The sequence below is a fragment of the Ursus americanus genome, chromosome 3 (assembly GCF_024610735.1).
Source record: "Ursus americanus isolate L20-20 chromosome 3, mUrsAme1.1.p, whole genome shotgun sequence".
In the NCBI taxonomy this organism is placed as follows: Eukaryota; Metazoa; Chordata; class Mammalia; order Carnivora; family Ursidae; genus Ursus; species Ursus americanus.
Window position 1 is genome coordinate 94,585,839 of NC_142129.1, and position 23,703 is coordinate 94,609,541.

The window sequence follows — 23,703 nt, forward strand, 5'->3', positions numbered from 1 at the left end:
TATGAATGAAGAATGGTCTTTAGCTCTCAACTTCAGATCATTCGGAAATTAAATGTGAATTTCATTTTCTTCCCATATTCGCTCCTTCTGATAAAGAAATATTGGGTCTGGTCGCCAGTTCTCGGAAACGTGCCTCGCACGGTCGGTCCACTGTGTCCGGTGTCATCCACGGTACATCCTCTCAGGAACAGCATACATTTTTAAAACACGATGTCATGGAAGCTCATAAAAGCGCAATGTAGCCTTTGGCTTTTTCGAAGTATACAAAAAAGCTGCAGTGCTCCAGGGAACGTTTATATGAAAGTTCACGGAATTTGAGGACAACCAGAATTCACTGCTTTTCCTAGAAATATCAAATGCAGCAGCCACCAAACGAACCCATAAAAACGAAAATAGATTTTGTGGACGAGTCTGCAGGGAGGGACGACGTGGAAGGTGACCTTTGTGGAAGAAGCCGCCATGCGCCCGGAGCGTATTGTACGTGATGACGACAGCGCGGGCGTCGCCAGGAAGCGGAGCGCGTGTGGAACGTGGAGCAGCCGAGGAGCTCATGCAGTATTCTGTGCTTCTCTCTGCGGGCTTCCTCCCACGGACGCCGCCCCCGGAAGGTCGAGCTGTGATGTTCGACATCCTCGCCAGTCAAGGTGAGGCTCCTTCCTCTGTGATTTCGACCAAAGCAATTAAATAACCTTCCACTTCCAAGAAAAGCCTCTCTTCCCCGCACCCCACAAATACCCACATATGGAGTCGCTCCCTCCGTCCCGGGGATTCACCGGGTGTTTGGAATCCTAAGGCCAGGAGATGCTGATGAGTATTCTACTCAGAGAAGAGTAGCTGATGGTGGATTGAGGCTCGTTTCCGGGAGAATTCTGTGTGTAACGTGCGGATGCACGGTGGAGCCTGGGGCTCAGCGTGTTGGAAAATGTCCTGTTTGGATTGACCTGCTGTTTTCTCATGAGCAGGCTATGCGTTTAGGGGACCCCAGACATGACATGCCTCTCGCTCCCCTCCCCCCATCAGGGCCTGTGATATGAACACGACTTAATGCTGCCGGGTAAGCTTGATCTCTGGGCTCAGGGCGAGTCTGAGGGCATCCCCGCTGAACGTTCCTGCTGTCCCCCATCTGTCCTTGCTCACTGGTCACCGCCTCCGTGTCCACCTCCTAGGAGGTAGGAGGAGTTTCTAAGAATGTGTTCAATTCTGGACGCAGGTTAAAAACCGTGACAGTAAGTGATGAGTATTTTGGGGGTGCTACTTTGAGGTGTGCAACTATTGTTTCCCCTAAATTTTCTCCACAGCTTGTAGCCTTCGGGTGGGCCTTCCCATAGCAGTTGTTACAGCGATGCTCGAGCCCTGATTCCCATCTCCCTTGTCTCTTCTGTTCATCGCCTGGAACTGTTCTGTAGGACCCTGTGTCCATCCTTACTTGTCTGTCCAGTCCTTTGCTTGTATCGGTGTGGACTCATGGGCATGAGTTTTATTCTCTGTGCTGTCATGCCTGGTTGTCCCCCCTCTACCCACTGGGAGCTCTCTGCTGGGCTCCTGTGTCCTCACATTCGGGTACTGTGGTTTTCTGAGCACGTACTTACTCTCTAGTGCAGCGAGCTGTGCCTGGCTCACCTGGTACTCCTGCACCTGCCCTCACATTAGCCGTTGCTGCAAGGAGCCCTGATTCCTCTGTGGGAGGACAAGCTTAGGTCAAATCTTCATGCTGTGGAGTTTATAGGTTTTAACGAAACATTGTCATGTGTCAGCCAGACCTTCCCCTAAAATTCCCTAGCAGCCCCTTGTAATAAGCATCCCACCCAACTCCATCCAGCTGCTGACGACCACTCATGTGTTTCCCTCCTTTCCAGCCAAATTAGGGGAATCATTTGGGATGGAACTTTTCATGTCTGGCTTCTCTCATTTAGCAAAGTGCACTTAAGATTCTTCCATGTTGGGGACACCTGGGTGGCTCAGTTGGTTAAGCGTCTGCCTTTGGCTCAGATCATGATCCCAGGGTCCTGGGATCAAGTCCCGTTCTGGGCTCCCTGCTCAGTGGGAAGCCTGCTTCTCCCTCTCCCACTCCCCCTGCTTGTGTTCCCTCTCTAGCTGTGTGTGTCTCTCTCTGTCAAATAAATAAATAAAATCTTAAAAAAAAAAAAAGATTCTTCCATGTTGCTGCATCCAGTAACAGCCTGTTTGCCCGATCGCTGGCACTCGTCCGGCATGTGAATGCACCACACCTTATTTATTTACCGCTCTGTGGAAGGGCATCGGGCTCGTTTCCATGCCCGGGTGATTGTGAGTGAAGTCCTCGTGAACTCGGGCACAGGTTTGTGTCAGAAGCTGTGTCCAGGGGCGCCTGGGTGGCACAGCGGTTAAGCGTCTGCCTTCGGCTCAGGGCGTGATCCCGGAGTTCTGGGATCGAGCCCCACATCAGCCTCTTCCGCTATGAGCCTGCTTCTTCCTCTCCCACTCCCCCTGCTTGTGTTCCCTCTCTCGCTGGCTGTCTCTCTCTCTGTCGAATAAATAAAAACTCTTAAAAAAAAAAAAAAGAAGCTGTGTCCATTGCTCCTGAGCACATAATGAGAGAGAGTGCTGGGTCATATGGTAAGTACATTTGCTTTTATAAGAAACTCCCAGACGATTTTCCAAAATGGATGCATTATGCTGAACTCACAATAGCAACAAATATTCTCATTCTACATGCTCACGATCCTTTGGTATCACCAGTATTTCTTATTTCAGCCATTCTAATAGCATTAGATACTTGTGCCTTTATTTCCACTTCCCTAGCAACGAACGACATAGTGGATATTTTCAGGTGCTTATTTGCCATTCTTTATTTTCTTTGGTGAACTGTTTGTTCGGATCATCTGCCCATTTTAAAATTGAGGCAAGCTGCTTTCTTGTCGAGTTTAGAGAGTTCTTCATATATTCTAGTAACAAGTTTTTCATTAAATATGGGATTCTGAAGTATTTTCTCTTAGTCTGTGGTTTCCCTTTTCATTTTCTTGAAAGTGTATTTATTTTGTTTTTTAAATTTTTCATTATGTTCCGTTAGCCAACATATAGTACATCCTAAGTTTTTATTGTAGTGTTCAGCGATCCCTTAGTTGCATATAACACCCAGTGTTCAAGTATATTTTGCAGAGGAAATGTTTTAAATTTTATGATCAATTGTCAATGTCACCTTTTTGTTTCATGGATCATGTCTTAGATGCCACATCCGGAGATGCATTTCCAGACTCAAGGCCACATAGACTGGCCCCTATGTGTCCAGGTCTTTTAGTTTTACATTTTGCACTTAAGTCTGTGGTGCATTTTTAGTTAATATTTACGTAAGGTGTCAGGTTTTTGCCAAGGTTCATTTTTTGTGGAGGGAGGTCCAGTTATCCTCACACCATTTGTTGAAAAGATGATTTTCTTCATTAGATGATCTATATATCTTTGTCAAAATTCTTCATCCAGAATCTCTGCTCTGTTCCACTACCCGCATGTCCAGCCTTTCACCAGTACGCCACTGAGGTGTTACTGTGCTGTTGCTGTCATGTGATCACTCTAGTGTTACTGTGGTGTTACTATAGATTGACTCTAGTATTGCTGTCCTGTTACTACAGAGTCACTCTAGCGTTGCTGTCCTGTTACTATCGTGTTACTCTAACGTTGCTGTAGTATTACTATAGAGTTACCCTAGCATTTGCTGTCATGTTACTATAGTTACTCTAGTCTTGCTGTAGTGTCACTATGGTTACTCTAGCGTTACTGTTGTGTTACTATAGAGTTACTCTAGCATTGCTGTCATGTTACTACAGAGTTGCTCTAGCGTTACTGTAGTATTACTATAGAGTTACTCTACCATTACTGTCACGTTACTATAGAGTTACTCACCATTGCTGTCGTGTTACTAGAGTTACTCTAGCATTGCTGTCATGTTACTGTGGTGTTACTATAGATTCACTCTAGTAATGTCACGTTACTATATAGTCACTCTCACGTTGCTGTCATGTTACTATAGTGTTACTCTAGCGTTACTGTAGTATTACTATAGAGTTACTCTAGCGTTGCTGTCATGTTACTGTGATGTTGCTGCAGTATATCTGTAGTTTGATTACTAAAGTGTTACCGAAGTGTTACATTCATTTGGTTACTGTAGTGTTATTGTTGTGTTGCTGTAGGTTGATTGCTATAGTGTTACCATAGTGTTACTGTGGAGTTACTGTCATATTACTGGAATCGAATTGCTACTGTAGTTTGATTACTATAGTTGATTACTGTAGCGTTACTGTAGAGTAACTATATAGTTGATTACTGTAGCGTTACTGTAGAGTAACTATATAGTTGATTACTGTAGTATTAAAGAGAGTTTTGAATTTGGATGATGTGAATCCTCCAACTTTGTTCTTTTTCGAATGGTTTTGACTCTTCTACTTTCTTCGCATCTTCCGTATACATTTTAAAATCAGCTTGTTACTCTCTACAAAAAAGTTGTCGAGGTTCTGATTGTGTGTTTGAGTTGAATTTATAGGTCGAAGTAGGGAGAACTATAATGCTAACAGCACTGAGTCTTTCCATACACGAGTATGATATATATCTCCATGAGCTTAGGATGTTTTAAAGAAATTTCTTTCATCAGTATTGTGCAGTGCTCAGCGTTGCAGATCCTTCATATATTTTGTGAGATTTAGACTTAAATATTTCATTTTAAGTGCTATTTAAATGATGTGTTTTATGAATGTCAAATTCCAGTTGTACCTTTTTGATGTATTGAAACAACCAATTTTTTAATTGAAGTATAAGTAACATACCATGTTATGTTAGTTTCAGGTGTATAGTATAATGATTCCACAATTCTATATGTTTTGTAGTGCTCATCATAATAAGTGTATTCTTCATCTATTTCACCCATCTGTTATTTTTGCTTTGTTTTTCCTTTGTTCATTTGTTTTGTTTCTTAAATTTCACATATGAGTGAAATCACAGGGTATTTGTCTTTCCCTCCCTGGCTTATTTCACTTAGCAGCATACTGTCTGGATCCATTCACGTCATTGCAAATGGCAAGATTTCATTCTCTTTTATGGCTGAGTAATATTCCATTGTGTATATATATCACTTCTTTATCCATTCATCTACCAGTGGAACTTGGGCTGCTTCCATATCTTGGCTATTGTAAATAGTGCTGCAGTAAACATAGGGGTGCATATATCTTTTGGAAGTAGTGTTTTTTCTTTGGGTAAATAACCAATAGTGAAATTACTAGATCGTATGATAATTCTATTTTTACTTTTTTGAGGAACCTCCATACTATTTTCCACAGTGGTTGCATCAGTTTTCATTCCCACCAACAGGGCAAGAGGATTCCCCTTTCTCCGCATCCTTGCCAACACTAATTAGCTCCTGAGTTGTCGATTTTAGCCATTCTGACAGGTGTGAGGTGATATCTCATTGTGGTTTGGATTCACAGTTCCTTGATGATGAGTGATGTTGAGCATCTTTTCATGTGTTTGTCTTCTTTAGAAAGATGTCTATTCAAGTCCTCTGCCCATTTTAAATTGGATTATTTGGGTTTTTTTTTAGTGTTGAGTTGTGTAAGTTCTTCATATATTTTGGATATTAACCCCTTATTGGATCTATTATCTGTAAATATCTTCTCCCATTCAACAGATTACCTTTTTATTTTGTTGATGATTACCTTCACTATGCAAAAGCCTTTTATTTTGGGGGTAGTCCCCATAGTTTATTTTTACTTTTTCTTCCCTTGCCAAAGGAGACATATCTAGAGAAATATTTCTATGGCCAATGTCAAAGAAATTACTGCCTATGTTTTCTTTCAGGAATTTTATGATTTCAAGTCTTACATTTAGGCCTTTAATCTGTTTTGAATTAATTTTTGTTTATGGTGTAAGAAAGTGATCTAGTTTCATTCTTTTGCATGTAGTTGTCCAGTTTCCCCAACACCACATGTTGTCTTTTTCCCATTGTATATTCTTGCCTCTTTTGTCATAGATTAATTGACCATGTAAGTGTGGGTTTCTTTCTGGACTTTCTATTTAGTTCCATTGATCTATGTGTCTATTTTTGTGCCAGTTCCATACTGTTTTGATTACTACATCTTTGTAAAGTATCGTGAAATCTGGGATTGTGATACCTCGAGCTTTGTTTTTCTTTCTCCAGACTGCTCTGGCTATTTGGGGTCTTTAATGGCTCCATACAAATTTTAGGATTATTTTTTCTAGTGAAAAATGCTGTGGGTATTTTGATAGGGATTGCATTAAATCCGTAGATGCTTTGGGTAATATAGACATTTTAACAATATTTGTTCTTTCAATCCATAAGTATGGAATATTTTTCCACTTGTTTGTGTCATCTTCAATTTCTTTCACTGTTTTATAGTCTTCGAGGACAAGTCTTTCACCTCCAAGGTTAATTTTATTCCTATGTATTTTATTGTTTTTGGTACAATGGTAAATGGAATTGTTTTCTTAATTTTTCTTTCTGTACTTCATTATTAGTGTATAGAAATGCAATGGATTTCTGTATATTAATTTTGTATCCTTCGACTTTATTGAATTCATTTATCAGTTCTAGTAGTTTTTTGGTGGAGTCTTTAGGGTTTTCTATATATAGTATAATGTCATTTGCAAATAGTGAAAGTTTTACTTCTTTCTTATCAATTCGAATGCATTTTATTTCTTTTTCTTATCTCATTGCTGTGGCTAGGACTGCTAGTACTATATTGAATAAAATGGTGAGAGTGGACATCCCTGTCTTATTCCTGATCTTAGAGGAAAAGCTCTCAGTTTTTCAGTATTGAGTAGGATGTTAGCTGTGTGTTTTTCATATATGGCCTTTATTATATTGAGATATGTTCCCTCTAAACCTACCTTGTTGAGAGTTTTTATCATGAATGGATGTTGTACTTTGTTAAATGGTTTTTCTGCATCTATTGAAATGATACGTATTTTATCCTTTTTCTTGTTAATGTGATATATCATGTTGATTGATTGCTGTTATTCAATCACCTTTGCATCCCTGGAATAAATCCCACTTGATCGTGGTGAATGATTTTTTAAAATGTATTGTTACATTTGGTTTCCTAATATTTTGTCAAGGATTTTTGCCTCTGTGTTCATCAGAGATATTGGCCTGTGGTTTTCTTTTCTTGTAGTGTCTTTGTTTGATTTTGGTATTAGGGTAATCCCGGCCTTGTAAACCAAATCTGGAAGTTTTCCTTCCTCTTCTATTTTTTGGAATAGTTTGAGAAGAATAGGTGTTAACTCTTCTTTAAATGTTTGTTGGGAGTTTTTTGATTACTGATTCAATTTTATTACTGATTATCAGTCTGTTCAAATTTTCTATTCCTGGTTCAGTTTGGGAAGGTTATATATTTCTAGGAATTTACCTATTTCTTCCAAGGTGTCCACTTTGTTGGTGTATAAGTTTTTGTAATATTCTCTTATCATCCTTTGTATTTCGATACTGTCCATTGTTATTTCTCCTCTTACAGTTATGATTTTATTTATTTGAGTTCTCTCTCTCTCTCTCTTGATGCATCTGGCTAAAGTTTTATCTATTCTGTTGATCTTTTCAAACAATCAGCTCCTGCTTTCATTTTTTTTTTTTTAGTCTCTATTTCATTATTTCTTTATATTTCCTTCCTTCTACTGGCTTTGTGCTTTGTTTGTTTGTTTTTCTAGCTCCCCTAGGTGTAAAGCTACGTTGTTCATTTAAGATTTGTCTTGCATCTTGAGGTAGGCTTGTGTTGCTCTAAACTTCCCCCTTGGAACAACTTCTGCTATATTCCAAAGATTTTGGATGATTGTGTTTTCATTTAATTTGTCCCCATGTATTTTTTAAAAATTTTTCTTTGATTTCTTGGTTGACCCACTCATTGTTTAGCAGCATATTATTTAACCCCCATGTATTTATATGGAAATACAACTGAATTTTTTACATTGCCTTGCCTCCTACTTCATTGCTGCATTTCTAAACTCATTTAATCTTTCTGGAAAGTTTTTAGGTACAGTCTTGCAGATTTTCTTCATAGACAGTCATGTCATGTAAGAAAATAAACAGTCTTATTTCCATTTGTATGCCTTGATTTTTATGTTGTTGTTGTTTATTTGTTTCCTGTTTGGTTTTTATTTTCATCTTATTGCACTGACTAGGATTTCCAGAACGATTTTGAATAACAGTAGTGAGCGGACATCCTGGCCTCATTCTTGATTGCAGGAGAAAAGGATTTGAACTATTGGTTTTAGCTATAGATGCTCATTAGTCGACCTCCATTCTACAAACATTTATTCAATTCCTAACTTGTTGAGAGAAATTGTCATCAATACATGTTGAATTTTGTCAAATGATTTCCCTACATTTTATTTTTGCAAATTTCATGTTTTTTTCTTATTTAGATTGCTCTCATGGTGCAGTACATTGATTGATTTTCAAATGTTGAACCAGTCTTACATTCCTTAGATGGATCCTACTTGGTCATATATCTTCCTTTTTTAATATATTGCTGAATTGAATTTGCTAATATTTTTTGGGATTCATGTCCTATGTTCATGAGGAATACCTGCTCTGTCTCTGTCTCTCTCTTGTACTGCATTTATTTTCTTCTGGTTTTGGTGTTAGGATATTATTGGCCCCTTAAAGTGTGTTGGGAAATTCATTTGCTTCTTTTCTATTTTCTGGAAGAGATTTGTAAATATTTGGTATGATGAAGCCTATGGAACTGTTGTTTTGGGTTTTCTTGGGAAAAGTTTATGTACGATTTGCAGTTTATCTGTTTCCATTATTTATTTTTTTCTTCAGTGAGTTTTAATGAGGTCTGGTAATTTGTGACTTAAAATGAGTTGGGCCATTTCACTTACGTTTTCCTTCATGTTGGTGTATATTGTTCCCTATCGTCTCTGCAGTGTCTGTGAGTTTAGTAGCAATGTGCCCTTGTTTGTAATTTGTGCCTTTTCTATTCTATCTCTTTTTTTCCTCTTGGTCAGTCTTCCTTGAAATTTATCAAATTTATTGATATTGTTTAAGAATCAGTTTCAGCTTTTGTTGGTATTCTCTTCTTTCTGTGTATTCAATTTTACTATTTTCTACTCTAATTAGGACTCCCTTCCTTCTGCTTACTTTCGGTCAAATTTGCTCTTCTTTCTATAGTTTCTTAAGGTGGGATTTTAAACTACTCATTTCTGATTTTTTCTTTCTTTTCTAATATAGCCATCTAAGGCTATACCTTTCTCACTAAGCACTGCCTTGGATGCTTTGCAGAAATTTCAGTGTTTTGTGTTTTCATTAAGTTCAAATGAGTTTTTTCCCTGGAGTCTTCTTTGTCCTATGGGTTATTTAGAAATGTGTGTTTTTATTGCAAAATATTTGTGGATTTTCTCACTTATTTTTGGTATTACCATTTCTAGCTTCGTTCCATTCATTCCATTTATATGGTCTTGTTCTTTTAAGTCTGTTGAGAGTTGTTCGATTCCCCAAAATACGATGTATATTGGGGAATGTTCACGTGGACTTGAACCATTATTCTGCTGTTGTTAAGTGGACTTTTTTGTTAACATCATTTAAGTCGAGGTGGTTGATAACTTTGTCTGGGTGATGTGTATCCTCTCTGACTTTTTGCCTATACGTTTATGAAAATACTGGAAGAAGAGTGTTGACACTTGAACCATAACTGTGGATTTGTGGATGTCTCCTTTCATGACTACCCATTTTTGCCTCATGAATTTTGAAATTCTCTTATTTGGTGCCTATATGATTAGGATTGTTTTCTTTTCGGGGCGCCTGGGTGGCACAGCGGTTAAGCGTCTGCCTTCGGCTCAGGGCGTGATCCCGGCGTTCTGGGATCGAGCCCCACGTCAGGCTCCTCTGCTAAGAGCCTGCTTCTTCCTCTCCCACTCCCCCTGCTTGTGTTCCCTCTCTCGCTGGCTGTCTCTATCTCTGTCGAATAAATAAATAAAATCTTTAAAAAAAAAAGGATTGTTTTCTTTTCTTTTCTTTTCTTTTCTTTCTTTCTTTCTTTTTTTCTGTTGTTGATTCAACCCGTTTTTTAGGTCATGCACATCTTTATCTCTGATTTATCTTCCTTGTTGTGAGCTCTACTTTTTCTGAGATCATTACAGCTCCTCCAGTTTTATTTAGTATTTATGTAATTTTCTTCATTCATTTACTTTGCCTTATGCTTTCATATTTGATGTATGTTTCTTGTGGACATCATAAAGATAGATTTTGTTTTTTAATCCTGACTTTTGGGATTTTTGGGGACGTCTCCTGTTATTCTTTGCTGTCTACTTTCTAGATTCCTCTTGTCTTCTATGATTCTTAAACACTGTGTCCAGTAGCAGATTTCTTATTATGTGTCTTACGTGGATTCACTGATCCCCACCATCTGTCTTTTTATTGATTCTGGAAAACTTCTAGCCTTGAGCTCCTGATGCTACCTCTCCTTCCTCTTATCTCAGCCCCTATTCTAGGTCTCTGCTCAGGCAACTTCTCATTTTACTGAGTGACTGCAGACAAGTCATGGCATTGAATTCATCCTACTTTCCTCAAAGTGCAACAAGTGGGTTGATTGTCGGGCCGTTGGTGGGATCACAGGGGGAAACACCTTGTACTGTCTATTCTCCCAGGTTTGTTAAAGGAGATTTTTAGGGAAACATAAATTACTGTTAGAATAAGAGTAAAAACATCAAAACTACTTTCAAGGCAGTGTAACTTCAGAAAAAATACGCAATCTTTTAAAAATTAAAATAAGCATTTTTCGTGTTCTACACTTGGGTGTGTCCACTCCCCAGGTAAGTGTGTGTGTGCCTCTCATCCCCCAGCTTGCAGCAACCTGCCTGGCTTCTGCTTCTGCTGATGCCACATCTGAGGGGGCTCCAAGTAGCCTCCCTGCACAGTTAGACCCAGCTGCACACACATGCCTCACTCGGGAGGGTCCCTCTGTGGTCACTCGAATGGACCGAAGCCATGATCCAGCAGAACCCATTTCTAACCCCTGCAGAGCTCCATCCTCCCTGCAGCGTCCTCTCTGTGCGTGCGAGACAGCACAAGATTAAACACTTGATGTTGCTAGAGCAGCTAAATAAAGCTCTAATTATTTCTGCAGTGACATTTTGGCTTGTACAAACATGATAGCAAAAAGCCATCTCTTACATGTGTCTCAACTGGGACATTGGGATCATTATATTTAACTATTTCTGCTTGCCAAAAAGAAGAAGAAGAAGAAGCAGTAGCAGCAGCAGAAGCAGCTGCCTTGCCTCCTTGCTTTCAGAAGGCTGAAATTGCAACATGAAAACGTAAAGAAGGAGCTTCTCTGTCTTGGTCTTTCTGCAGGATGTCTTTGGCCACGGTTCTCACCAGCTGGTCTTTTAAGTACTTAGGTGACATCTGCAGGCCGGACTCTGTGCCGGGCAAGGGATGAGGGGAGGGGCCATTCGCACCCAGTGTGCAGAGCGACAGATGGGAGAAGCATCCCAGAGGGTGCCTTCGGTAGGACTCGGAGGTCAGTTCTGACAGCTCAGGTCACCTGCTCCAGGTCATGCAGAAATGTGGGGGAGCTGGGTTTGAACTCAGACACATGGCTCCAAACTCATTGTCTGAACACAGAGGACACGCCAGCATTGCTGACCTCACTTTCACTTGGCGTTTTCTTTTTAAGGACTGACTTCTGGGTAGCCGAGAGAACGCCTTTTCTGGGCTCAGAGCATCCAGATCGGAGCCCTGCGATTGCACTGTTTTGTGGTGTGATCCAGGAAACTGACTTCCCTGTCCTGGGCCTTAATTTCATTACAAAATAACCTTCAAACGCACTCCCCACCACGTGGCCAGTGGCGTGCCTTACTCACGAGACAACCGAAGCAGACTGTTTTTGACAAGCTCTGTGGGATGTGGGTCACACACACACTCAGATCGAACCTCAGGGGTTTCACTCAGATCGAACCTCAGGGGTTTCTAAGTCTTACAAATTTTCTCTAGAAATGCGTGCTTGTGGCAGAATCCCCCAACCACAGACCCGACAACAGATTTTGGTGGGGAGGAGTGTGTTATCACTTTTCACATTGCCCACAAATAGTGATAATAAAACCACCCTGACTTTATTCAGTTTATTGTGATTCTTAAGTTTCCCACAGACGACGCACCCTTTACTGCTTGCATCCAGGGGGACATTCCCACTGCTCTGCCCTCGGGACAGCACGGCACCGATCGTTTTGTACACTTCCATTCTGATAAAACTGTGAAATTGCAGACCTCCCAGGCCGGCTTTCTACTCCTCTGGAGCTGGGTGAGCAGCAAACCCCAACTCTGGACCACAGCTGTCTGCAAATCGACTTGTCTCTTCTGTCTGCCGCGCAGGGCTCACCTTCACCTCTGCGATGAGGAGACATGGGCCCCTCACTCTGCTTTTCCTCCCACAAGGGCGTTGTCAGCTGTTGACTTTGCAAACTTACCCCCATCAGGCACGGTTTTCTAACTGCTACAGAAAGAGGGTGCTAATGTTTATGAAATACCCATGGGGGCCATCGTTCCCGCCTTACGATGCTAAGTGGAGTCTTCTGTTTTCAGGGACTCTAGGTGAGCTCAGAAGAGCCCGGGGACATCCAGAGCCCAGGCTCCAGTGAGGCCCCCATTCGCAGGCAGGCTGGGCTTGTGGGGGATTAGCAGAGCCAGCATATCTCACCCCAAAGGTACCTTTGGAAAGAGCCCCGTGTACTTCAGGGCGGGGCACAGGGTGTCGATTTAATCTACAAAAGCCGCGCTCCCGCTCGGGGCCAGGGGAGCCACTCCACCCAATAGAACGGGCACCGGGCCACCATTACTCAGACTTCTCCTCCCTGAGGAGCGTCACCCCAGAATCCCGCGACACGCCCAGGCGAATGCACGCGGTTCCCAGGTGACATCTCTCAGGGAGGCCCCGGGAGGGATTTTGTGTGGGGTGGGTGGTAAGGAAGATGATCGGGGAATTACTGACCATGGCGTTGTATTGTCACCGCCTGGACATGTGTGTCTCCCCTGCTAGCCCATGCATTCCACCAGGCACCGATATGATGCAGCCGCGTGCCCTGATTTTATCTGGCACGTCCTATTTTGTCTAAGAAAAGATGCCCCGATAAATTAATTGGTGGATTGCTTTTTCCTTAACTGTCATTTGAAGATCCTGAACCCACTTTGCTCTGGCCTGGGGGTAAAGCCCCCACGTAGCTTGCCCATCCTCTGAGGACAGCCCGCAGGCTATTTTCAGTGCCATTTGTGACCGTTCACATGAAAAGCTGCTGTGCCATGGCAGTGTACTGATAGTTTGGGGAGCACTGAATCAGCTGTCGTGCCCCAAGGGCCCAAATCTAAAAATAACAAGCGTGCGTAAAAGAGAATTCCTGCCACGGAGAGCAAGCTGGGTCTGGTCCCCGCAGCTGGGATTACCCATCCTTCGGCTGCGAAGCAGCATTCCTGTCCCTAATTAGCAGGGACTCCCCTGGCCTCTGTTAGCAGGCCTCATCCTCCGGGGCCCGCGGGGCCGGCTCCAACAGGTTGACACGCGCGCACCTTGAGGCCGATGGGATCCGCCAGGGACGGCCGCTCAGGGGCAGGGACAGGGCTCCCATGCTGTGTTCTTTCCTCCCGTGTGTCTGTCGCTGCTGTGTCTCCAGAGAGCAGCACCTACTGTGTTCCTGAAACTCAGACATTCAAATTGGGACTGGAATTTAAAAATTAAAAAGCCTCCTAAAGGAATAAATGCAAGACATGCATTTTATGTTAATTGTGTGGACTTGGTTGTTACAGGCGAGAGAACGCTTTCTAACCGGCACAGTTATAACGAAGTCATGCTGACATGTGCTGGGTCCCGGGATTCTCAAAATGCCTACCACTGAGTCTTTAAAATAAGTGAGTTTGGGGCACCTGGGTGGCTCAGTAGGTGAAATGTCTGCTTTCGGCTCAGGTCATGATCCCAGGGTCCTGGGATCGAGCCCCCAACTGGGCTCCCTGCTCAGTGGGGAGTCTGCTTCTCCCTCTGCCTCTGCACCTGCCCCCCACTCCAACTCACACTCTTGCACTATCTCAAATAAATAAATAAAAAACCTTAAAAAAAAATAAAATAAAATAAGCAAGTTTGGAAATAGGATCTGTTCTTTGTTTCTCACCTTATTTATTTTTCTCTCATTTTATCTGATGTTTAAAATTCTAGCTGCAAAACATATTGCATTTTTGAACATAGCGTTTTTAATAAAAACACTTACTTGAAGTAGAAGATTCAGGTGTATTAGAAATGGTGCACAAGGCAAGCGCTCCTGGCCAGCCCACGGCCCCAGCATCCACCCCAGCCCCCGCCTTCTGTGTGGGGGACACACGAATCCTCAGGGGCCACGAGACCAAAGGTCCCACTCTGCTTCCTGTTTTCTCGTCAGTGGGAGTGGACAGTTTGTTCACTCTTTTCATGTGGCTTCTTTCAGGGAGGATCTCAGGGATTCTCATTCCATCACTTGGAGAATATGTTCATGACTATATTGTGTTTCATTGTTTCAGTGAACTGTAATTAACCACTATTTATAGCCTACTGTTGAATATTTACCATGTTTCTCAGTCACTGCCTGCCACACGAAGTCCATCCGTGGCTGTGGGTCTCCCTGGGCATGTGGTATGTGCACGAGTGTGAGTTATCCGTCACTACGGGGGAGCGTTTCCAGTGCCTTCCAAAGCACATGGCATCACCGAGCATGTTGGTACCCCAGTGTGAGCAAAGCACGACACTTGTCCTTGCTTCAACTCCATCATTGTGAGCGAGTGAGGGCATTCAGTGGACCCCGAAGGGGCCTCTGAGCTCCTGCTTCTATGAATTACCCGTTGACTGTGGTCTGCTCACTTCCCTTGGTCGTCTCGCAGCTCCCCCTTACAGCGCGCCCGCACACGGACAGACACTCTAGCTCTCTTTTCTCCTTTTCTGCCACATCTGGCAGGAAGAAATAACAACACGGATCTTATTTATGGAATTGAATATTTAGAAACATTCCTGAAAGAATGTGCGGAGGCTCTGCCCATGGTGGGCGCGCTTGCACGCTGCCGCTCGAAGCGCTCTGACTTTGTAACGGCCGGGCTTCTCTCCCTGAGCATGGCTCTGAACCCAAGGAAACTCTGGAAGGCAGGGGGGAGGAGGCAAGCTGGACTGGGACCCCTGGGAGGACGGTGCAGCAGGATGTTTGGGGCCCCTCACGGAACAGAGGGGCCACCCAGCCAGGCCTTGGCCTGCCTCACCCTGCAACAGAAGGCAGGCCAGGCAGGAGCATCCCTCACCGGAACTGAACGGGAGGCCGGCTCAGTGCCTCGGGCTGCTCTGTAGCACTTCAGGGGGGCCCGATGGGCAGCCCTGCAGCCAGGGGAGGTGCCCTCCTTCCCTAACCAGCAGGAGCCCCGTTTTCTACCTGGAAATACCAAGGTGGGCAAGGAAGAGAGTGTGCTATTCACAGCAAGCAGCCTGGTCCAGGGGACTGTCCCCTCAGCCCAGGCCCTCAGATAGGAGAAGGGGACCAGGTAGTGAAATCCCACTCCACCCCCTCCTCCCGCGGCCAGACTTGGGGTAAGCACGTCCACTCCTCAGGCGGCACAACGGGGGCCAGCGGGAACCCAGCGGCATCAGATAAACCAACAAGAACAGACACAGAAGACTCTGGAAGTTTAACTGCCATTGGAACCACAGCCTACAAAGAGGGCCAAGAAGGGCTAGACCAAAGCAGGGTGATTGCCTGCTGAAACAACAGAGTAAGTCGGACCCGGCGTCTGCTTGCATAACCGACCAACTATGCGGGACACAGTCAACATTACCAAGAACCAAGGAAATCATAGCATGGATGAGAAAAGACAGTCAACGGACGCCCACACCAAGATGAATCAGTCCCTGGGATTATCTGACAAGGGTTTTAAAGCAGTTAAAAAAAAAAAAAAAACGCTACCATAATCTATTGGAAATTCTTAAAAAAAAAATCTTAGCAAAAAAAGGCGGTTCTTAATAACAACAAAACAACAAAAAGCCTAGGGAAAATATAGAATTGGCAAATAACAAATAGAGAAATGTGGTGGGGGGTTCAGTAGGGGAGCGGGGATGGCAGAGGAGAGAACTGATAGACTTGGGGGTGATCAATAGCAATCGGTTGATTTGAACAACACAGTGATCGGCTGAGCGACTTGAGCGCAGCCTCAGGGATGTGGACACAGTGAGGGCTCTGCTTCCTGGAGAAGGGTCTCAGGAGGAGAGGGCAAGGAGGGGCAAACAGAGGGTTGGGGCAGGCTTCCCCAGGGGCGCACATCACACACACGCAGACCCAGGTAGGAGAAACCCAGACACACCCAGGAACCCATTATAAATGAACTTTTGAATATTAAAGTCGAAGGAAGAGTCTTGAAGAAACCAGAGGGAAATGACGCATGACTGTAGGGTCCGCTCGGGGGGTCGTGGCTTGCAGGTCCGAAATCACCAGGGTCCAGAGGGACCGGAGTATTTGCAGGTGCCGAAGGGAAAGAATTATCAGCCACAGACTCTGTGTCCAGGAAGACTATTCCTCAGGAGCGAAGGGGCCATAGAAGCCTTTCTTAGATGAAAGGAAAGTAATGGGAGGTGTGGCCACCAGACCTGACCCCAAAGATGGTCTAAGGGACATTCTTCAGCCCAAAAGGAAATGATGCAAGGCTCTGTCCCAAACAGCACAGGTGCCGGCCAACAGGACCCCTCTCCCCGGCCCCGACACAAAAGGACATTGCACGCACAGCGGGGAGTAGCTGCTTCTCCAGATGCCCGAGGACCACGCACCAGGAGGGATGATATCTTGGCCCCTAAACCAACCCCAACAATTTCCAACAATTGAAATGATGTAGTGTGTTCTCCGAGCGTAACGGAATAGAATTTTAGATCAATAACAAAATTTTAGATCAACAACAACAAATAGTCAGGAAACTCTTGGAAATTAACTAACCTATTTCTGAAAAATGGATGCATAAAGAGAAAGTTTTAAATGAAAGTACACACAGCACTGAATCAATATGGAAGCACAGCGTGTCTGAGTTGTGGGAGACAGCGGAAGGAGAGCCGAGAAAGGCCCCAAGGAGTTCTTCAAGTTCCTGCTCAGGAAATTAGAAAAACAAGAGCAGCATAAACCCGAAGTGAGCAGACGGAAGAAGATGATAAAGATAAGAGCAACAAGTCAATGAAATTGAAAATGGGGACATACTAGAGAAAAATCAATAGAACAAAAACCCATTTCTCCCCCCAAATCAGTAAAATTGATACTTGTAGCAACACTAACAGAAATAATAAGGGACCACACTTAATTCACCACTACCCAGAATAAAATGGGGCAGAACACAACGGTTTCTGCAGCCCTGCATAAGATACCACAGGAAAAATGCAAACAACTTTATGTTCATAAGTTCATAGCTTAGGTAAATGCACCGATTTCTTGAGAGCCACAAACGACCAAATCATCACCAAGATGAACTAAAAAATCTGAATAAGCCTTTGACCATTAAAAAAAATTGGATTTGTAATTAAATGCTCCTGGCAAAGTAATCTCTGGGGCCTGTTGGGGTCACTGGAGAATTCTACCAAACATTTAGAGAAAAACTGATGTAAATTTTATAAAAACCTTTTCCAGAAAGTAGAAGAGATGTAGTACTTCTCGACTCAGTGTATGAGGCAGCATTGCCCTGATTGTAGAACCAGAAAAGACAGTGAAGGGGAGGGAGAGACAGAGACAGAGAGAGACAGAGAAGAGGGAGACAAAGACAGAGAGAGACAGAGAAAGAGAAGGAGACAGAGAGACAGAAAGAGAGAGAGAGGAGAGACAAAGAGACAGAGAGAGAGGGGAGAGAGACAGAGAGAGACAGAGATAGAGACAGAGAAGAGACAGAGAGAGACAGAGAAGGAGAGAGACAGAGAGAGACAGAGGGAGATAAAGAGAGAGTCAGAGACAGACACAGAGACAGACAATTATAGAGAGACAGGCATATAGAGAGATACAGAGAAACAGAGAGAGAGAGAGAGAGACAGGGAAGAGAGAGAGACAGAGAGAGACAGAGAAGAGAGTGACACAGAGAGAGAGGAGAGAGAGAGAGAGGACTGGCAGGGAGAGGGAGAGAGGAGAGCCACAGACCATCTGTCGCGAACACAAAACTCTTCAACAAGGTATTATTAGCGCACCAAATCGAACAGTGCCTGAAGAGAATTACAAGCCATGACCGGTGGTATTCATTCCAAGTATGCAAGGCGGGTCCAACAGTTGGGAATCCAGCAAAAACCCACCCATATCGTGAAGCTAAAGAAGAAAAATCTCGTGATCACGGTAATTGCTGCACAGAAAGCATTTGACAAAATCTGAAATTCATGGTAGAACTCTCAGCAGAGTGGGGATGGAGGGAATGCCAGCAACTCAACAGGAACATCCGCGAACCACCTATAGCTCATGCCACACTCACTTGGTGGTGACTATCCCTGAGGACGCAGCACGAGGGACAGGTGTCCTGCTCACCACTCTTATCCAGCACAGCACTGGACGCTCTGGTCGGAGCAGTTAGGTAAAAACGTGGAGATAAAGGAACGCAGACCAGAAAGGAAGAAGCAAAAGTGTCCCCGTTGCAAAGGACATGTTTGTCTTCATTGACAATTATAAGGAATCTACAAAAAGCCTCCACAGAACTCCTGGAACTAATAAGTGCATTCAGCAGGGCCGCAGAATACAAGATCAACACACAGAAATCAGCTGTTTAAATACACATGAAAAATAACAATGCCATAAAACCCCCCACCATTTATAATTGCTCCGAAGAACATGAGATTGTATGGGCCCTTAACAGGTGTGGGATCTGTATGACTAAAACGACAAAATGCTGAAGAAATGAAGACCAAATGGAGGGAGAGTCGTCTCACGTTCATGGATTAGAAGACTCCCCACGGCGAAGACGGCAGCTCTTCCCGGCTTGGTGTGTGGTCTGCATGCGAATCCCATCAAATCCCAGCCAGGTATTAAGAAGACATCAACTTTCCTTCAGTCCCTATGGAAGAGCAAAGGCCTTCGAAGAGATAAAAATCTTGAGCAAGAGGAATAAGCGAGAGGAAGCAGCGAATCTAACAGTGTCTTACAATGTGGCTGAAATAGCCACGTGTGGTATTGGCAGAAGGACAGACAGACACAGCAAGGGAAGAGCGTGGACAGCCCAGGAATGGACCCGAGCAAAGACAGCCTACTGGTCTTCGCAGAGAAGCAGAACCCATTCAGTGGAGAAAGGACAGTCTTTCCCACACACAGTGAGCTGGGGCAATGAGTTGTCCGTGTGGGCAAGAGACAAGACAAACAGCGACATAAATCTGGACTTAGCTCTGGGAGGGACCTTCCACTGAATGACTCCGATCGGATCTAGCGGGTTTTGACGAAGGTGCAGGAGCACGGCTCCTCTGGGTGGTGCTGGAGCAGACGGATGGCTCTCCGCATGCCAGGTCTCACACCTGACGCAGCGGGTCACTCGGAGTGCGCCGCGGACTTGACCGCAAACTCAATGTCCTAAAACTTCGGCAAGATATCGTTGGAAGACATCTTTGGATCGAGGGCTTGGAAAGAGCTCCCGGACGCGGTCCCAAAAGCACGAGCCATTGATAAATGGACAAAGTGGACGTCATCCATGTGAAAACCATGTGCTCTGTGAGGGACCACGTGAAGGGGACAGAAAGGCTGTCGATACTTGCAAACCACGTATCTGACAAAGGGTTAGTGTGTAGAACATACAAAGAACATGTAACTTCAACAGCCATAAAAAGCAAGTCCACGACCAAACAGGTGGAAGTTATGCAGAGATGTTTCACCAAGAGGGTGGAGTGACAGCAAAGATGGCACAGCGTTGTTAGTCGCCAGGAAACGCACACCAAACCGCAGAGAGCCGTCACCACACCTGTCTCGGAACGTCTCAGGCGGCAACAGAGATGCCGCCGCTGCCGTGGGGACACCAGTCGTTCCGCCCGCCACTGGGGGCCGCGCTCAGGGGCGCCTGCACTCGGGAGACTGTCTGCTAGATTCCCTTGGGACAAAGGACGCAGTGAGCGTGCGCCCAACACTGCGCCCTTGGGCATTCGTCCCAGAGGCAAGGAAACGCATTCATGCAACAACGTGCACGGGAATATGCTAGGTGGCTTTCGACAGCCGCCCCAACGTGCGCTGGTGGTGAGCAGTGACACGTGGCTGCTCATCGATGTCCTGGAAGACTGCTTGGCAATAGAGAGCACACTAGTGACACAACAGGGATTTTCAGGAAATTATGCCGAGTGGAAAACAATCCCAAAGTCACGTACCTTGGGATTCTACTTATGTAGTGCTTTTTAAATGGCAGACTTCACAGCACACGGCCGGTTATTTGGCTGCAGGGGACACGGCTGCAGGGACACGGGGAGGGTCAGCACAGGGGATGCTCAGTGTGGACTTCCGGTGTGTCGACGGTGGTGGTGAGCACACGGAACTATCCCGGTGGGAACACTGTGTAGAACAGAACACAGGCGTGCAGACACAGAGACACACACACAGACACACACATACACGTATACACACAGACAGACACACAGACACGATCCTCTGAAACCGGAGGAACGTGAACTAGGATTGAGGCTCATGTGAACGCGCGTGTCCTGGCTGCGATCCGATGCTGTATTAGAATTCTACGGCGTATTAAAACGTTACCACCCAGGGAAATCGGGTGCTGTGCACGTGGGATGTCTCCGTGTTACTTCTTCACCTGTGTGTGTGCATCTACAAAACGTCAAGAAGAATTTCGGGTGAGAGTGGGTTGGAAAGCACAGCAGTCCTGGCCCAAGGAGAAGACCACGCAGGAAGAGGCATGCGGGGTCGGGACGGCGTCTGGCCACGGCACGGGGCCTCCTGGACGCTTGGCGCACTGTGGTTTGGCTGTTTCTGTCACGAGGGAATTCTGGGGGCTGCCTTTGTACGGTGTGTTAGGGAGGTCCCATTTTGGAGTTTGGAACATGCCCACGTGGCCACGCCAGGGCTGGGCTGATCCTCCAGTGTCCGGGCACAGGGGTCTGCGGGGTGGGGTCTTCTTTGCCCTCCACAGCCCCCGGAGCAGGGCTCGCCCTGCCTCAAGGTCCACGTGGACCAGGCGGAGCTCCTTCAAGGAGATGCTGTTTCAGAAGGCCTGGGTGGGGATTGAGAGCCCCTGTTTCTGGCAGGCTCCAGTGAGGCGGATGCCACACACAGGGACACCCGGGGCTGTGGTGTCTTGTTGGCTGTGACCATGAACGCCCTCACACAACTTTGTCCCAGCCAGAGGGCACCTGGAAGAGGCCGGTCCCGTTTCCCTTGCTCCCCTTTCCGGCAGCTTTCTCAAAGTGCTAACAGAGGATGCTTTGGGGCGGGAGGGGCTGCCCGGCTTGGAATGTACAGTGCATCGGCTGGGTCTCCCGGTGGTTGGCAGTGGACGCGGGGTTCTTTGGCTTGGGGGTAAGTCGGTGGAAAGGTGGGCTTGGCTTGGAGAAGGTGTACTCAAGGACAGAAACGAAATTTCCGGAGGCAAGATGAAGGGATAGGGAAGGACCTGGTACTTAGATGGGCCAGGCCCTGGGAGGTGATGAGGTCTCCTTTAGGCACTTTCCCATTTCTACCCCACGTGTGTCACATCATCCAATTTAATTCTGACACTAATCCCTGGGGGTCAGTGCAGATGCCTTAGGTCAGGGGCTCATTCCCCAAGACTGCCCCGGTGTAGGATGCCGGCCACAAGCCTCGTCCTCTCCCAGCTGGGTGCCACAGGGCCTTTGCACATCCCAGCATCTTGACTATGTCCCTTTCTCACTCCTTGTTACCAGTCAGGTGGATTGGATTCTGCCTTATGTTTAAGCTCACACACATCAGTAATGCTACTATTGTCATGGACAGTCAGTGTTCGTTCAGATGGCTTCCCATGCCCACCACTTTCTTGTTCCTTATTCCTTCTGGTACCTCTGATCTCCCACCCAGGACTGCTCTGCTTGGCCTCAAATGTGTCCTTGAGAATCTTCTGCAGTGGGAATCTGCTAGGCACACTCTCTCATCTGTTTGCCTAAAAGACTCTCTGCCCCTGTTCCTGGGAGGTATTTTCGTTAGGACTCTGGTCTGGCTGGCACCTTCCGTGAGCTCCGTGCAGACGCCCCGCCTCTGGCTCCCACACGGCCCTTTTGAAGATTTCTCTTTCTCTTTGATTTTTATTTCTTTGCCTGTATTTTGACCAGGCTCTATCTCGGTGGGAATGTCTTGTGTGTGTCCTCTTGGGGGATTTAAAAGGATTCTCGAGTCATTTCTGGAGAATTCTTGACATTTATCATCATCCATCCAATCCCTGTGGCCACTGCCTGTCTGTCTTCCCCTTGCTTCCCAGCCTCTTCTCCACCCTCGCTTCCCGCAGCTCCTCTCCCTGTTCCTCCCCCCTTCTTGGTCTCCGTGCTCTGGCCCATAGTTTTGTCCGGACAGATACTCACAGGACTCACACTGGCTTCTCTCAGTCACCCCAGAGCAATGCTGTTGGCGTGGGGCATTTTCACAGACTGAGAATGTTTTCTCTTGCTCCCTGAACAACTCACGTGCTGGGATTGGGGCCACATGTCGTGTGAAAGCTGCCTTTTAATTGCAGTCCCTCGGTGATTCCCCTCCCAGCACACACACATACACACACACACACAGACACAGACACAAGTGTGAATACACACCAGACACATGCACATACATGTACACATGCGCACACACAACACACACCTACTGCACACACACGTTTATACACACGTACACACATGCGTGCACACACACCCACTGCACAATGCACACAACACACACCCACTGCACACCCACGTTTATACACACGTACACACGTGCGTGCACACACCCCCACCGCACACACAATACACACCCACTTCACCCGCATGTTTATACACACATACACACGTGCGTGCACACACCCCCACCACACACATGCACACATGTGCACACACAATACACACCCACTTCACCCACATGTTTATATACACGTACACATGTGCATGCACACACATACCCGCTGCACACATGCACACACGTGCACACACACACAATACACACCCACCGCACACACACGCATGCACCCGTGCACACACACGGTTCGGCCCAGGCCTGTGGCATTACCCGTGGGACGGGGGTGCTGTGACGTCAGTGGCCGGTGCCTTGAGGAACCTCATTTGAAGTTCGGGTCTTTCGGAACAAGCACAGCCTGTGAGCCCGGGTCGCTTCCCTGCCCCTGTGTCTCTGTATTCCTTCCCCCTTCTTTGGACCCATTCCTATCGTTCTTTACATCTTGTAGACTCTGTGATGTGTTCGTACCATCTTCACATTTAATCCAGCATTCTTCGCTGTTCTCGGTGGGAACAGGGGTTTCAGGAACCGAACCCACGAGAGTTCTGGAAATGGGCGCATATGCCTTCACTTGGAACGCTCTTCCCATCGTCCTTAATGGTGCTTCCTGGCTCAGAAGCGGCAGTGGGCCGCGTTAGGTTGTGTCTCGGCAGCTCCCTCGGCCGGATATTGTTTCCGATACCCTTGCAGCTGCCTCTGCCCATTTAGTTTTGGGTGCATACCCGGCAGGCGTCAGGACAGCTGCATGCAGGAGTCAAGCAAGCACGTGCTGGGTCCCAGCGGTAAACATAGCGATATTTCGGCATGGCGTGA